Here is a 17,666-nt window from a genome sequence, read left to right as displayed (position 1 = left end):
AGATTTGTTGACTCACAGACCACTGTTGATCTTCAGGAAGTGTTTCAGTAACATTGTGGAAGTGGAAGCCATATTGTAAGAGTTGATTTTTAAGGGAAATGCAGATTATATATTCCTCTTTCAAGAAATTCAGTTGTAAAGAGAAGTTGCAACTCAAAGCAGCAATAATAGGGTTAAGGTACCATCAGAAATAACCATGCTATATTTAAGAATGGGGAATAAGGAGCCAGTGTGAGAATGAGATTGAAAATGCAAATCAAAAAAAGAAAAAACGCCAACGGACATTGGAATGATATCTCTGAAGAGGTGGGGGATCAGGGTTGGAGAGTAGCAGAGGGGAGTTCTGGGCAAGATGGAGAGAGAATACCTTCTTGGAGGCAAGGGGGAAAGAAGTGACTCATGATGAAGATATAGAGATTTTGAAATGGAAAAGAGAGAAGTTAAGGAAACGCATAGACTCAAAATGATCAGTAAAAGGCAAGCAAGGTCTTATGTGAAGGGTCAAGAAAGCAGTGTTGGAGTTGGAAGCTTAAAGAAAATGGAGACGGTTTGGAATAGCTGCTTTAACAATGGTGAAATGGTGAACAAAAGGAAGTTCTCAGCAGCTGTGAAGATCCAGGCTAGAATCGCGATTTTGACTGCTCCTTTCAATCAAGGACTCTATCTTAGATTCCTTCTTATCCTCCGTGGTACCTTGCACAGAGCAAGCACACAATAAATATTTATTGATGATTCTAATTTTTAAAGTTTGCTTTTGAATGAGAAGAAAAGACAAGAGAAAAAAGAAAATAAGGGAAGTGAAAGCATGAGAGAATGTTTTATATTGCCAGTGCGTGGGAATCCTAGAAGCACTTTGCCTGCTTACTGACCTTCACAAAGTCACTTACTTTCAATAGTACTGGTTTCATTTCCCAGGCAGCAAAAGAATGAGTAATCTCTGCCTCCTTATTGTCTTCCAAGAATATCACAAGCTCTTAGTAAAATAATATTTACATATTCTTTTGTTCACCTTATAAACAAGATAATATACAATTTCTCCATTTTTAAAGATTTCCTGCTCTTTTCTCCGTACTGTTTTATTATTATTAAAAGTTGGCTAGCGAGAGTTTGGCCTATTGCCGTTGATTTTCTTTTGGCATTTCAAGAAAATAGAAGTGAGAAAAAAGAGTATGAAAAATGAAAATTTGTGACTTACAAAAATAAAATGAAGAAATGAAAGGACACAGAGGCAATTTGATTACAAGTCTTATTAGTCAATATCACTGTCTTTAAGTAAATAAATGTTTATGTTGGGATTCCATAGTCATTTCACCTTATCAGTTTACCTGAAGTGCACTTTAATTCCATAATCTGGACTTCCCTGGTGGCACAGTGGTTAAGAATCTGCCTGCCAATGCAGGGGACACGGGTTCAAGCCCTGGTCTGGGAAGATCCCACATGCCGCGGAGCAACTAAGCCCGCGTGCCACAACTACTAAGCCTGGGCTCTAGAGCCTGCGAGCCACAACTACTGAAGCCCGCGTGCCTAGAGCCCGTGCTCCACAACAAGAGAAGTCACTGCAATGAGAGGCACGCGCACTGCAACAAAGAGTAGCCCCTGCTCTCTGCAACTAGAGAAAGCCAGCGTGCAGCAATGAAGACCCAGTGCAGCCAAAAAAATTTTTTTTAAACATCTTTATTGAAGTATAATTGCCTTACAATGGTGTGTTAGCTTCTGCTTTATAACAAAGTGAATCAGTTATACATATACAATATGTTCCCATTTCTCTTCCCTCTTGCATCTCCCTCCCTCCCACCCTCCCCATCCCACCCCTCTAGGTGGTCACAAAGCACCGAGCTGATCTCCCTGTGCTATGCGGCTGCTTCCCACTAGTTATCTATTTTACATTTGGTAGTGTATATATGTCCATGACACTCTCTTACCCTGTCACATCTCACCCCACCCCCTCCCCATATCCTCAAGTCCATTCTCTAGTAGGTCTGTGTCTTTATTCCCGTCTTGCCACTAGGTTCTTCATGGCCTTTTTTTTTTTTCCTTAGATTCCGTATATATGTGTTAGCATACTGTATTTGTTTTTCTCTTTCTTACTTACGTCACTCTGTATGACAGACTCTAACTCCATCCACCTCATTACAAATACCTCCATTCCATTTCTTTCAAAAATAAATTTTTTAAGAATTTCATAATCTATTTCTAGGAGGCACTCTCTCTTTGTATTTTACTCATAAAGTGTAAACAAGCAAAATGCTTTAATTTTAAAAAAACGTTAACTGGAAAACACCTTTCTAAGTCATCCATAGCTTGCTATATCATATTCAGTTTTTCCCTATGTTGTAGTAGATCACGTCTCTTTTAATAATTAATAATAGAACAGTTTTCCTTCTGGCTCTGGTTATGTTGTTATTTTGAGTTTATTAAGCATCCAACTCTCCCCCACTTTAAAAGAAAAACAATTATTTAACCAGAAAACTTCATAGCATCTTTTCTGTGACTCTAAATACATCATGTTAGCTTACATTACAGTGAATGCCTCAATGTCCGGCAGGTCCAGGTCTGAAACATGGCATATGAGATTAACTGTGGGAAATCTATCTGGCCTCAAGCTCAATGACAATCATCCCTACGGAATAATTTTAAGAAAAGTTTTTGGCAATCACCGTGCTGCCTTTCTCCCTCAGTCCTTTATAGATAAATAACAAGTTTTGCAACTATTTTCTAAAATGTCGTGGTAGTAAATTTAATAATGGACCTGTGCTTAGAATTATTTTGAGAGAATTCTTGAGGAAATTTTCGTGACCAAAGAACTCATCATTATGTTTTGAAACTTGTTTACTGCAACACAGTTCTGAGAGTATACTCTTGAAGAAAAATGTGTGTTTACATTTTAAAACTTTTTCTTTTTTTTTAAAATGTGTACGCAAATCCTTTGAGTCTACACTAGATCTCAGGGTTCCGGCACTGACGCAGGGCTCCAGAGATGCGACTGAGTCACATCCCGAACCAGTGTCAGAATCTATGTGCACAGACATATTTCCCTACCTGCTCTTGATTTCCAGGCTACTCTTGATTTCAGTTATTGTATTTTTTGGTTCCAGAATTTCCGTTAAAAATAGATTCTAATTCTCTGGGGAAATTCTCTATCTTTTTATCATATTTTAAAAGTATTTTAATCAAAGTCCTTGTCTGCTAATCTAATACCCAAATTACTGGTCTCTATTATCTATTTTTTTCTTGGATTTTGGTGATATGACTCTTATCTCTTGGTATACCTAATCGTTTTTGATATTCATTCGATATTGACGATTGAATATAAAATAACCAAGTATTAAAAATTGAGTAGAGGGACTTCCCTGGCCATCCAGTGGTTAGGACTGTGCTTTCACTGCCAAGGGTGTGGGTTCAATCCCTGATGGGAGAACTAAGATCCCACAAGCTGCACGGTGTAGCCAAAAAAAGGAAAAGAAAAAAAAATTGAGTATAAAATATTGAGTATAAGAAAGAACATCTATGTGATGTTATCCCTCTCCAAAGTGAAATCACTTTCATCTCTGCTGGATAGATAAAGATGCTAAGCAGAAAGCTTCTGATAAACAGTGATTTTCTCATCCTAACCTCCCACCCCAAGTAGCTTCAGAATTCAGCAAAATTTTGTGGGGAAATCATCAGTGTCGCTCAGTTATTCACCCTTCCCTTCTCCCTGAAATCCTGGCTCTCCGAGATTTCAGCTTTGTCTCTTCAGTCCTGTGAGAACCCAAAATGTAAGTGCTTTGTTTGTTTTGTCCCCCAACAATGACCCTTGACCCAGGCGAAGCCCAGATGCTCAGCATCTTGCCTTGTACCCAGAATCTATAAGCACCTCCAACTGGCAAAGGAAAAAGCTCACCATTTTGCAGTTCCTCCTCTGGAATCTTGGCCCCTCTAGTCTTGTTGCTCCAACAGCTCTTGGATTGCTTTATAGAGATGCTTTTGGTACTTATCTGGCTTTTCCATTTATTCCTAGAGGGAGAATTGGTGTGGCTCAATTTACTCCATCAGACCTGAAAGTAGAACTATATTCAAGCTACTCTTAAACTACTATAAAGAGATAGGCTCACTTGCCATGACTACACAAGAAAATGGGAGGGCGGGGTTTCTGAAAGGGAGAGTTTCTTAAGTCCTCCCACATATAAGCAGGTAGGTAGAGTGCATTACTTATTATAGGCTCAGGCTGGGAGATGAGCCAGAGTGAGAAGATCCTGGTTTCTTCAGGCAATGAAGGCACATTCAATCAGCATTGTTTATTCAGAAATACTTGGGTCAGCTCCCCTTTGGCCACATATTACAGAGTTGGTAGAAAGAAAAGTAGGGTCTCCTTTTACTTTATATTTCTCTTTATATATAGGCTGTATCTAAACCTTTTTATGCATGATATATACACATTTATCATTCCTATTTTCCTTTATTACAGCAGTGAATTATTTATTTTTCACTTTTAATCTTTGTTTTTTAAGCAAAGAAATGATCACATCCTCTGTTCACACTCATTTCAAAGCCTATAACACAATCCATAAAGTTGGTCTCAGAGTCACAGCCACACTTCACTGACATCGCAAATCACAAGGGCTCCATTATCATAGTTCCCTGCTTTAGGTTCTATGGTCACAAGTGGCATATGAGCAATTATTTAGAAGGAATGAAATTATGTCCTCAAAATACCTTGAATAGATACATTTCAAACTTTCTTCAGAGGATGAAAAGTAAGTGAAATAATAAATCTTTCCCTAACAACGTTTTTTAAAAATGTAGTCAAGTTTTCTCTGTGGACTAAGCCGGCCTCTCTGGTTTATCTTTTACATAATTATAGATATAAGGCAGCACCAAAAGTACAGGAAAAATTCTCGTGACCATGAAGCATCCTTCATGGCCCTCCTATTAAGTGACAGGCACTGTGCATACACATTATGTACCAAGAACCTTGGCAATCTAGTGAAATCTAGGAACCTCTTATTAAAATAATATCTCTAAATGCATCAAAATACAATATACAGAATTACAAAGGAAGGAAATTTATAATGCTATAAAATATTTTAAAAGAAAATTTGTGATACACTAAGATATATGCTTCTTTATTAACTCATTAAATAAAATCTAGTGTCAGGCCTAACATCTACCATGATTTTGAATTAGTAATGAGCATAAACAATATTTCAGGATATCTATGGTTGTAATGTGATATGAAAATCTTAGTGATTCCTATCATTAGAACTGCTGAGGGTTTTGGGGGGATCTATTTATAGTTGAAGAAAATGCTAATATCTGTTAGAGATTACTGAAAATAAAGATGTAATTTCTTTCCCATCCAAGTTCACAGACCCTCTGAATTCTATCCATGGTCTTCAAGGGTCCCCTGATTTAAGTATTTCATCCTCTTCGCCAAAGAGTGGATGGCCCCAAGGATACTGGGAGGTTTCTTTCTTTTTTTTTTTTATTTATTTTTTGGCTGCTTTGGGTCTTCGTTGCTGCGCGCAGGCTTCCTCTAGTTGCAGTGAGCGGGGGCTACTCTTCGTTGTGGTGCGTGGGCTTCTCATTGCGGTGGCTCCTCTTGTTGCAGAGCATGGGCTCTAGGCGTGCAGGCTTCAGTAGTTGTGGCTTGCGGGCTCTAGAGCGCAGGCTCAGTAGTTGTGGCGCATGGGCTTAGTTGCTCCGCAGCATGTGGGATCTTCCCGTACCAGGGCTCGAACCCGTGTCCTCTGCATTGGCAGGCGGATTCTTAACCACTGCGCCACCAGGGAAGCCCTGGGAGGTTTCTGAGCAAAGAACAAATAACTGTTTCTCACCTATATATCCTGACATGGAAGTTTGCTCTTCCGGATTAGAATATTTTTGCTTATTAACACGCTCATAGCTTTGCCTTGCCCAAAGTCCTTGCACCATTCCTGAAAACCTTGGAGTTGGATTGAATTTTAAAGGTCATCTGGTACAATCAAAATGTCCTGCCCTAAAAATAAATGTTGAGTTCTTATTATGTATCAGGTCCTGTGCCATATATGTTACTGCACCTGATTCTCACAGCAACCCCATGGGGCAGATGTTATTAGTTCTAGTTTACATAGACTCATTTGTTTATTAAGAAAAAAGTATATTGAACATCTATTGTTTATCTGTTACTAAACTAGGTGTGTGATTTAAATACAGACACAGTTGCTGTCCTCAGACTATCATATAGCAGGAAAGAAAGGCAGAAATAAATTACATAATTACATAAGTGTTTTGTTAAAAGAACAAACAAGTGGCTGAGAATGAGATTCAAGGGGAACCTATTTCAAAAGATAGGGTTGTCAAGGGAGATCTCTCTGAGTAGGTAACATTTAAGTTGAAACTAGACGTATGAGAGAAACCAGTCATGCAAAAAGCAAGAGAAAGAGTATTCCAGGCCGAGAGAATAGCAGGAGCAAAGGTTGTTAGGCAGGAAAGTTTGGCTTTTTTTTTTTTTTTTTAAATTTTGGCTGCGCCATGCATCATGCAGGATCTTATTTCCCCAACCAGGGATCATACCCATACCCCCTGCAGTGGAAGCAAGGAATCTTATCCACTGGACTGCCAGGGAAGTCCCAAGTTTGGCATTTTTAAAAACAATTTTTAAATTGTGGTAGAAAATATATAACTTAAAATTTATCATCTTAACCATTTTAAGGTGCGTAGTTCTGTAGTGTTAACTACATTCGCATTACTGTGCAACAGATCTCTAGAACTTTTTCATGTTGTAAAACTCAAACTCTGTACCCATCGAACAACTCCCCTGTTTCCATTCTCCCAAACCTCTGGCAGTGACAACTCGACTTTATTTCTGTGCATTTGACTACTTCAGATACCTTATATGAGTGGAATCATACAGCATTTGTCTTTTTGTGACTGGCTTATTTCACGTAGCACAATATCCTCAAGGTTCATCCATGTTGTAGCGCATGTTAGAATGTCTTTTTTAAAAAGGCTGATATTCTATCGTGTATGTATACACCACATTTTCTTTATCCATTCATCCGCCGATGGATATTTGGTTTCCTCCACCTCCTCGCTATTGTGAATAGTGCTGCTATGAACATGAGTGTGCAAACCTTTTGGAGATATTGCTTTCAGTTCTTTGGGATATACACCCAGAAGTGGAATAGCTGGATCATATGGTAATTCTATCTTTAATTTTTTTCAAGGAACCTCCATACTGTTCTCCATAGTGGCTGCACCAATTTACATTCCCACCAACAGTGCACGAGGGTTCTAAAGTCTCCACATCCTCAGTAACACCTGTGAGGGCCCAGGCTGCCCAAGCCCTGCTGAAGAGGCACACACTGCACAGATACATGAGGCAAAGTTCAGGGTGACCAGGGATCTAGAACAGGGCAAGGGTCTAGAGATACCAGGTCATGGAAGCGGCATATGCCTAATCCCAAATCCTAATTTACCCGATGGGGAATATTCTCCCTGAAGACAGAGCTCGAGGTGACTTGACAGCCTTGTAAAGGAAGGAGGGCTGGGCTGACTGGCTAGAGTATCATCCAATAAGAGACACCTGGGAGTCCTGGTTGCTAGAGAGGCTCAGAACCCACAAGGCACCAAGTCCAAATGGGGACTGACTGTCGCCAGTTTAAAGCTGCCACGTCATAACGATTTTCAGGGGTTGGGCTCCTTCCACACTGGAGGCTATGCAGGTAGTGGGGACTGGCCAGAGAGAGCACCACAGACCTGGAAGGCCCTGCGGGCCCAAGGCCAGTTGGCTGAGTGCGTACTGGGCATGCTTGGGCCACCCAGGTCAGGGTAGCCGTGTTACCATGGCTGTTAGCCTTGAGCTCTAACCCTCCCCCTTCCTTGAGGTAACTAAGCTATGGAGCAGTGGTATCCTTGTCTTACAGAAAACCACCAGAAGAGAAAAACAAGAGCCTGCCAGAAGTGGTTAGAACCAGCTAGGCCCAAGATGGCAGAAAACCTGACCTGCAGAAGACCTTGAGCCTCATTATAATACATTAGCATGCTAAATAACACACCCATCAGCTCCACGACAGTTGCCATGGCAACTGCCAGAAGAGCCCATACAAGGACTGAAAAGGGGCGTTGTCCCAATTCGGAGCATACCCCACGCTTGTTCTCAGATAAGTCATGAATATTCCTCCCTCTCTTTACTCTATTCCCTTCCTTTTACCTTGATGCTCCTATATATGTGGTATCTCAACCCAAGTTGGGTTAAGAAGTTGATTTGTGAACTAGGTTCCCGCCTCTCCATTCTCGGGCCACTGAATAAAGTTGTGCTGTTTCAGTCACGCCATAGGTTTTGTTATTGGCCGTGCAAATCCGAATGGAAAAAGAACCTTCAAGGCAGGGGGCTTTGGCTGGGCTAGGGCCCAGGTGGAGCTCCATACGACCAGTTCGGTAACATCCAGGAATCTGGAACAAGGCAGGTGTCAGGAGAGGCAGGTCACAGGAGTAGAGTCTTGAGGGTACAAGTCATCTGCCTAATTCCAAGCCCTAAGCTACACAAATATGCATATCCCCCAAGGTAGAGCTAGAGGAATCTGGTCTTACCAGGGCGTGGTTGGGCAGGCTAGCCAGAGTATCCGACGATAAGACACCCTTGGGAACTATGATTTCTGGAGAAGCCCAGGACCCTGTCAGGCAGCACATCCAAATGAGGACTGACTGTCACCAGTTTAAAGCTGCCACCTCAGAACGATTTTCAGGTGGTGGGCTCCCTTTACCCTGGGTGTTATGCATGTGGTTGAGAACTGGCCTGAGTTTTACAGGTCTGGAGGGCCCTGGCTGCCCAAGGCCAGCTGGAAGTGTACATGCTGGGCATCATCATTCAGCAAGATCAGCTTGGCCAGGAGCCTGGAACAGGGCAAGTGACAGGAGAGGCCAGGATATTAACCTCTTATCAGACATATGACTTGCAAATACTCACTCCCATCCCACAGGTTGCCTTTTCATTCTGTTTATTGTTTCCTTTGATGCACAGAAGTTTGATGTAGTCAAACTGATGTATATATTTGCTTTTTTTTTCTTCTTCTGGCTGCGTTGGGTCTTCATTGCTGTGTGCGGGCTTTCTCTAGTTGTGGCGAGGGGGGCTACTCTTTGTTGCGGTGTGCGGGCTTCTCATTACGGTGGCCTCTCTTGTTGCGGAGCACAGGCTCTAGGTGCCTGGGCTTGCAGGCTCAGTAGTTGTGGCTCGTGGGCTCTAGAGCGCAGGCTCAGTAGTTGTGGTGCACGGGCTTAGTTGCTCTGCGGCATGTGGGATCTTGCCAGACCAGGGCTAGAACCTGTGTCCCCTGCATTGACGGGCAGATTCTTAGCCACTGCGCCACCAGGGAAGTCCTATATTTGCTTTTGTTGCCTGTGTTTGTGGTGTCATATCCAAGAAGTCATTGTCAAATCCAATGTCTTGAAGCTTTCTTCCAATGTTTTACTCCAGGAGCTTAATAGTATTAGGTCTTAACTCAAAATGGATTAAAGACGTAAACTTTATTTTTGTATTGATATATGGTGAGGATAGGGGTCCGATTTCATTCTTTTGCATATGGATATCCAGTTTTCCCAATACCAAGGAGTTTGGTATTTTTGAGGATGATGGAGTAGGCCAGTGTGTCTGGAGCTTGGTAAACAGAGAGAGTGGTAGAAGAGGAGATCGGAGATGTAGGCAGGGTCTGGGTCATGAAAGAACTTTATAGAACATAGGAAGAGTCTAGATTTCATCCTCAGTGCATTGTGAATCCACTGAAGAGTAACATAAACAGATCTATGCTTTAAAATTCTTATTTTACTATTTTTTTTAATTTATTTTTTTGGCTGCATTGCATGGCATGTGGGGTCTTAGTTCCTTGACCAGGGATTGAACCTGTGCCCCCTGCAGTGGAAGCACAGAGTCTTAACCACTGGACTGCCAGGGAAATCCCTATACTTTTAAATGATCATTGTTTTCCTCAAAAAGTTAAACATAGAGTTATCATATGATCCAGCAATTCCACTGCTAGGTATATATCCTAGATAACTGAAAACACACATTCATACAAAAACTTGTACATGAATGTTCATAGCAACATTATTCATAATAGCCAAAACGTGTCAACAACACAAATGTTCATCTATCAATGAATAGATATACCACATTTTGTTTATCCATACAATGAAATATGATTCAGCAAGTAAATGGAATGAAGTACTGTTACATGCTACAACGTGGATGAACCTTGAAAACATACTAAGTGAAAGAAGCCAGTCATAAAAGACCACATACTATGTGATTCCTTTTTAATGAAATCTCCAGAATAGGAAATCTACTGAAACAGTAGGTTAATGATTGCAAGATGGTGGAAATATTTTGGAATTAGATAGTGGTGATGGTTGCATTGCATTGTGAGTATACTAAAACACACTAAAGTATACATGTTTAAATGGTGAATTTTGTTATGTGAAATATGTCTCATTGGAAAAAAAGCTACATATTTTTATAAATCACCCTGGCTGCTGTGCAGTAAATGGATTAAGGTTGGGCAAGAGCAAAGGAGGCCATTAGGTGAAGGAACAGAAGGCTAGAAGTTTGACAAAATTCACATACCGAGAAACTGCTAGATCTTTCTGATTCCAAATCCCATGTTCTTAACCTCTGTACTACATAGTTTCCTATTAAATGACAGGGGTTTAAATTTAGCCTAAGGGTTCCCTTTCCTGCCACCTCTCTCCAGAAGTGCCCACACCACATTTCCTGAGGACTTTTTTCTGTTGAGTTTTCAAACATCAGAACCGCTGCTCGGATGAAATTTCCACATACTGGTGGAAACTTTTTCCTTCTTTGCATCAGACCAATGAGCATAAAAGTACGCTGTTCAAAGATGAAATGCATGAAGAACAGTAAAAAGTTTGGCACCATCATTTGAGATGCTTCTTAGGGGAAGACCTTCCTTGCATTCTCATGGCAAGAAAAGTGCTTTAGTTTTAGAGAAGGATTACATATAACTTTTTTGTTGGACTAAAGGGAATTTTGTTCTCCTGGTTTCTTTGAAGTTCTCTGGATCTGAATGTTAAAAAAATACCTTAGGTGGATCACTTAAGAACTTTTTATTTATTAAATGCTGTTTTAAAGATCCCTTTTTTTAGTGGTAGAAAAATATTTTGTTATGGACTGGGGACAGAGAGCATCCAATAAAATGGGATACATGAATTGCTCATGGTAGAGTACTAGAGTTTGATAAAAAAAAAAAAAAAAAAACTTGTTTTCCAAGGGTTTTTTCTTTTCCTGCAAAATAACTGAAATTTAGAATAACATTATGGAGAACATATTTTAATGGTTTAACCTTGTAATCTTTCCCAGTATCCAGGCTGCAAAGTACAAAGATGGGATCCAAAAGGAGGGCTTTGTGAGCCTCCCCCTGTAGAGGTCCAATGCACCAGGCACAGGCCATTGTCTTTGACAGCATTCCCTCATCTTTCCTGGCTTTCTAGTTTTCCAAATGTTATTGCCAACTGGTCTTAAAGGTAAACAACTTGCCATGTATACTATGCCCTTTGCTTTCCCCCCATAAAAGTGGACATAAATCCTTTGTAGTCCGTGCATATCAGAAAACTAGTACACTTACAGAGGTCTTCAGTGATAGAGTAGGAAACTACCAAGCAAAGAAAATCCTGGGAATCAAGTACAATACCCAGAGGCAGGCATGGCTGAATTCACTCAGTCATGTATAACTTTTTAATTTATTTTTAAACAATTAGAGTTTTGCCTTAGTTATGTGTGTGTGTGTGTGTGTGTGTGTGTGTGTGTGTGTCTCCATCCCATGAATTCAAAGTAATATATGAGAAAATTCTTGGCAAATTGCAAGTGATATACAAACCAAAAAAATACTACTATGATTATCCCAATCTTAGGAATCCAATGTCAGCTAAAGAATGACTTCAGGTCAACAAAGGTTGATGCCAGCTAATAAAATGGTACAACATTATCCTAGGACGTCATGTGTTTCTTCCACTGTTCCAAGACATAGGAGACCATTTATTTCTTAAGTTCTCAAAGGTGGAAAACAAACCCATTTGCAAAGGAGACTTCCAGTGTGAAATAGTTTCCAGCATTATACAAGCCACTCCCTGTACACCAAGGAGAGATTCCCTTTAAACAGTTTTATATCCCACTCATGAAGCCTTTTCATGTCTTGGACTACTAACTCCAACTGGATACCACTGACAGAATTTGAGAAGGGTATGAGCCCTGGGATAGGCATGTAGGGTGAGGAGACTAGCTTTTAGCTCTGGCTCTGGGTTTTACTAGTGTGGTGACCTCTAAATTCCTCGTAGCAACAGTTCTACAAATGACACCCTGTTTCTTTCTATAGATGATTTCCCCAGTCATCCAGAGGCCCAGGTGGAAGTCATTGTGTGCCCCTCAATCTTTTATACCCTATATACAATCAGTCAACAAATGCTTCAGTTCTTCCTAAGAACATCTCTCACATTATCAGTTCTTTTCAACTGTAACAAACCTGGTTCTCCATTGGCTTCTTGTGGCCGAACAAGTTTAATCCAAATGCTCGGAATAGAAGAATTCTATTCTTCTCAAAACCTGACCTTCACTTTAGTTTCTAGCTTTATCTTCTGTTGCTCCCCTCCCACTGTAACCTTCTGCCCAACGATACACTCCCTCTCCTGTTTATGCTGTGTTTTAGTTTCCTGTTGCCACTGCAGCAAATTACCAAAAACTTATTAACTTAAACAATACCAATTTATTATCTTACAGTTCTGGAGGTCAGAAGCCTGACAGGATCAACTAAAATCAAGGTGTCCACAGGGCTGTGTTCCCTCACAGGCTCTAGAAAAGAATCCTTTCCCTTGACTTTTCCAGCCTCTAGAAGCACTTACCTTGGCTCATGGCCCCCTCCCCCATCATCCAAGCCAGCAACTCTGAACCAGTCCTTCTCTTGCTGCCCCCTCTCTGGTTCTCCGTTTTCTGCCTCCCTCTTCTACTTTTAAGGACCCTTGTGATTACATTGGGCCCACCTGTATAAACTAGACTAATCTCCCTATTTTCTTTATTTTTTTCTTTTTTCTTTTGGCTGTGTCGGGTCTTAGTTGAGGCATGGGGGATCTTTCATTGCAGTGTGGGCTTTTCATCGTGGCGTGTGGGCTTCTCTCTAGGTGTGGTGTGTGGGTTTTCTCTCTCTAGTTGTGGCGTACAGGCTCCAGAGCGTGTGGGCTCTGTAGTTTGCAGCACGCAGGCTCACTTGTTGGGGCACACGAGATCAGTAGTTGTGGCGCATGGACTTTGTTGCCCTGCAGCATGTGGGATCTTAGTTCCCTGACCAGGGATTGAACCCACGTCCCCTGCATTGGAAGGCAGATTCTTTACCACTGGACCACCAGGGAAGTCCCTAATCTCCCTATTTTAATGTTAGCTGATTAGCAACCTTAATTCCCCTTTGCCAAGTAACCTAACATATTGACAAATTCTGGCGAGTAGGACACAGGCATTTTTGGGAGGACATTATTCTGCCTGACACATGCTCTCTCCTATCCTCTGACCTCCAAGTTGTCAGAAATGCTTTTAATTATCTATTCCTCATTTTGCAGTCATCTTAGCAACAATAATTAATTGAATATTATTACCAAAAAACTTATGTTTCATTTAAGTAAGACTAACTGAAAATTATATATTCAGAGGTCTGGATTTATATTTTTAGGAAAAAAAACCTCACAACATTGAATGGCTTTATCTAAGCTCAGTTTGCACTTTAAATCATACTGGTTCAAAAAGATATATGCAACTCAGTGTTCATAGCTGCATTATTTACAATTGCCAAGATATGGAAGCAACTTAAGTGTCCATCAACAGATGAATGGATAAAGAAGATGTGGTATCCACATACAGTGGAATACTACTCAGCCATAAAAAGAATGAAATTTTGCTCTCTCGGCCTTAGCGCCATCTTCGGAGAAACCTCCGCGCCATGAGAGCGGAGGTAAGCAGTCCCTGGCAGTGAGCTGAGGCTGTTAAGAATTGGCGATTGTTGGGGTAGACCTTGGCAAGGGAAGTTCGCCATCGTTCCGGGATTGCTGGGTTCTCAAGGGTGCCCAAGAGATGTTGGGAGAGGAAGGATAGTTTGGGGAGAAGCAAAGGAAGTGGTGGTGGAGGAAGAAGCGAATGCGCAGGCTGAAGCGCAAAAGAAGAAAGATGAGGCAGAGGTCCAAGTAAACTTGTACACCCATGGAAGCCACAGGAGCAGAAACAAGGGAAGGCAGAGGACAGGGACGCTGGTACAAATTGTTGGACTGCTTGCCTACTGTCTAGAACTTGTCTCAGTGGATCTGGAACATCGATGGCCATTCTGATCGCCTCGACCGCCTTTGAGAGACCCACCCTACTCGTGTCAAAACGGTCCCTTTTGGTCCTTTGCCCTGGACCTTTGACATACTGGACTAGTTCTAGTCTCAGTTGTGGCTGAATGTAACATGTAACAATAAATCATCTCTTTTGCTGTCTTAGCTGAAGAAAAAAAAAAAAAAAAGAATGAAATTTTGCCATTTGCAGCAAAGTGGATGGACTTGGAGGGCGTTATGCTAAGTGAAATAAGTCAGACAGAGAAAGACAGATACTGTATGATATCACTTATATGTGGCATCCAAAAACTACAGCAAACTAGTGAATATAACAAAAAAGAATCAGACTCACAGATACAGAGAACAACCTAGTGGTTACCAGTCGAGAGAGGGAGGGAGGGCAATATAGGGGTAGGGGATTAAGAGGTACAAACTATTAGGTATAAAATAAGCTACAGGGATATATTGTATAACACAGGGAATATAGTCAACATTTTACAATAACCATAAAAGGAGTATAACTTTAAAAAGTTGTGAATCACTATATTTTACACCTGTAACATATAATATTGTACAACTATACTTCAATCTTAAAAAAATCATACTAGTAACCACTTGGAGGATCCTAATAAAACACAAAGGATTTTAATATTTAATTGGCTTAAATTAATGAATGATACTAATGATAACATACCTATTAATTATATTTCATAGGCAAAACTTGAGAGAAATGTTTCAATTATGGGTATTTTAAAAGACAGAGTCTAATGTTATATCTAAAGTATTTCTGCATTAGTCATTCATACACTTTTAAGAAACTTCCCTACATGTTTTATCTTAAAGTGCTCTGGTTGTTACTGCTTTCTTAGGCTTAGAGAAGCGAGCAGGCACAGATGGAGATAGGTGAGTTACTTACCCTTTTGGTCTGAGACAGTGCAAACAATAATTGTATTTTTAGGGCATCACATAAGGGGCTGGAGCTTGGGCTGTGATCAAAATCACTTCTTACTACCTTTTCCAATATCACTTCCTTATCAGAAAGGACAATAAAGACAGAGGGAAAAGAAGCAGCCAAAGGTTCCTGAAGAGATCTCCAGAGGGAGAAAATACTTCTTGGTTCTTACCTATGTCATCCTGATGCTACTGAAACAAGTTCAGGTGTGCAGTATTTACTGAAGTAATCAGATTACAGAATCTTTTAAAATCTTTTTGTCCCTTCCTCAGGAAAGCCTTCTCTGGTGACCCCCCATATCAGAAGATGCCTCAAAGATATCTGCTCTTGTGGACTCTTATATTTCTCCTTCACAGCACTTATCACAAACCCTCATTACAGATTCTTTTTTGTAATTGTTTGCTGTGTGCTTTCCATACGATTGTCTTGCTTACCACTGCATTCTTCGCTTTCACCATAGTGATTGGCTCATACTAGTCCCTTTAAATGTTTGATGAATTGAATCAGTCCTTGAGGGGAGAGGGCAGAGGCTGTGTTGTTTTGTTTCTTTGGTATTGGGGAGCACTTCAAGCACAGTGTCCTCTGATCTCAATAAGTGCTTTCTGAAAGAACACACATCACATCCATTAGGAATGCTGCATGATGTCATAGCTGGAGCCACTCAGAGGCTCCTTCCAGCTCACCTTATCTTGGGTAGAGAGGAAATAATGTGAACTCAGCAAGTGGTACATGAAAATAGATTTTCTTTGAGGTTCTTGTAGAGGACTTTTAGATTAACCTTTTTAAATTGTGGAGTTGGAACCATATCCATTTTGGCTTATCTCTTAATTATATTTTAAAACAGTAATTCTCAAAGTGTGGTCCCTGGGCCAACGTCGTTGTTATCACCAGGGAACTTGTTAGAAATGCAAATCCTTGGGCTTCACTATAGACCTGGTGAATCAGAAACTCTGGGGCTAGAGCTCAGCAATCTGTGTCTTTATAAGTCTTCCAGGTGATTCTGATGCATGCCAAAGTTTGAGAACTACTGTTTTAAACCAAAGTTCAAGTTCAGTTTAATCGATTTAACTAGTAAGAGAGTGTGCTTGGCTATCTATGCCAGTGAGGTCTAAAATAGCCCAGACTACAGAAGCTCAATTCCAAGCCTACCTGCCCTCCTTGAGACAGGATGACAAGAGCACAACCATTTTGGAAAAGGACCAGGGAACTGCCTTGGGCAAACAGAACTTCCAAGCTAAAGAACAAAGGCCCAGAGGGCCTGCGTCCCAAAGACAAAAACCAGGCTTGAAGGAATAAAAAATTAACTTTATCTCTGTTACACTAAGGAGTATACGTAGTTGCCACAAGACAAGAAGCTCAACTATAAATTTTAACCGTATCTATTCCTGTGCTTTCTTACAGAAAATTCTCATGCATTTCTTTCTCCTCGGAGAAGCACTCTCTATTCCTGATAGCCACCATGGAGCCACCTGTTGCTAATCAAAGAAGTTTGATTATTTCTGAAAATTATCAGTGATCATGAGACAAACCCTCCATTTTGTTATACAGTAGGTCCACTACATACGAACCTTCAAGTTGCGAACTTTCAGAGACGCAAACGTGCGTTCCATCAACGTCAGGTATGAGTGAAATTGCAGCTTTCCCTCCATCTCCTATTGCTGACGATCTTTCAGCTCTACCATCTCCCACCTCCTCTCCCTCCTCCAGTCAGTAACTCTTCTTGCCTGTTCACTCGATGCCAGCCCCTGTATGCCAGCTGTTGTACTGTACTACTGTACTTTTCAAGGTACTGTACTATAAGATTAAAAATGTTTTATTTTTTGTTTGTTTTTTAATGTATCATTTGTGTGAAAAGTATTATAAACCTATTACAGTACAGCACTATATAGCTGATTGCATTATTTGGGTACCTAGGCTAACTTTGTTGAACTTAAACGAACAAATTGGACTTACAAACGCGTTCTCAGAATGGAACTCCTTCGTATGGAGGGGACTTACTGTAAAATCAACTTGCTTCTTCTATTCTGAGAGCTGGTGCTTTTTTTTTTTGCGCCATCCTTGTTATGTTCAAGCTATCTCTTTAAATAAAAAGCTTTGCTTGCCTAAGAGTCTTGCAGAGGCGATATTCATTTCTATGGTATTGCTGTCCAAGAATTTGGAAAGAGCCCATAACATCCTCAGTCTGTAAATTCCTCCGCAGTTTATAATGCTGTGAAAAGCCCAATGATGCACATATTTTAAAACAGTGTCATTCACAGGAACTTCCTTAGGGTGTTTGGATAAGATGAGCATCTAAAAACATAGTACGTTCATTAAATACATAAAATAAGCTGTAGTAACTACTTTTAATGGTTTTTTATTTTATTTATTTATTTTTGGCTGCATTGGGTCT

This window comes from Balaenoptera physalus (genome assembly GCF_965194825.1).
Source record: "Balaenoptera physalus genome assembly, chromosome: 1".
Lineage (NCBI taxonomy): Eukaryota > Metazoa > Chordata > Mammalia > Artiodactyla > Balaenopteridae > Balaenoptera > Balaenoptera physalus.
This window is presented reverse-complemented; position numbering follows the sequence as displayed.